A 557-nucleotide genomic window follows, 5' to 3' on the forward strand; every position below is an offset into this window, starting at 1 on the left:
TAAGTATATAACGTCTATGGATACACCCACTTATCTCTTTTTATTTACTGGATTGCTGATAGACCAAAAAAATGGAAACTGTCACCTGTCGCCATCTTGGTACTCCCCACTTTTATGGAGTAGCAGCATGAACTTGCCTGTAAAGTAATTACATAACAATGTTATCAATACATGTATATTACATGTACATCATGAATTTAGCACTTTTAACACATCCTGAGATAGTGTGTGTATGTGTGTGTGTTTGTGCGGGGTAATATATGACTTAAGTACTATTATTCTCCATTAACACAAATTTTATTTTGAATGATTTGTATAATATGTTACATTATTATAGACTTCATGGATGTCATACTGACTATGCAATGTGATGTTCCTATTATTTTTTTACCATAAATGACAGTAATCTATTAGAAATCATAGTGAGCTACTGATGCTATGAAACAGCAAGTGTGTGTCAAAGTTCAATTCAATTCAGTTTATTTATATAGCGCCAAATTCACAACACATGTCATCTCAAGGCACTTTACAGTTCAACCAGATCATACAGTCAAATT

This window comes from Cyprinodon variegatus, unplaced genomic scaffold, assembly GCF_000732505.1.
Source record: "Cyprinodon variegatus isolate N-32 unplaced genomic scaffold, C_variegatus-1.0 Scaffold811, whole genome shotgun sequence".
Lineage (NCBI taxonomy): Eukaryota > Metazoa > Chordata > Actinopteri > Cyprinodontiformes > Cyprinodontidae > Cyprinodon > Cyprinodon variegatus.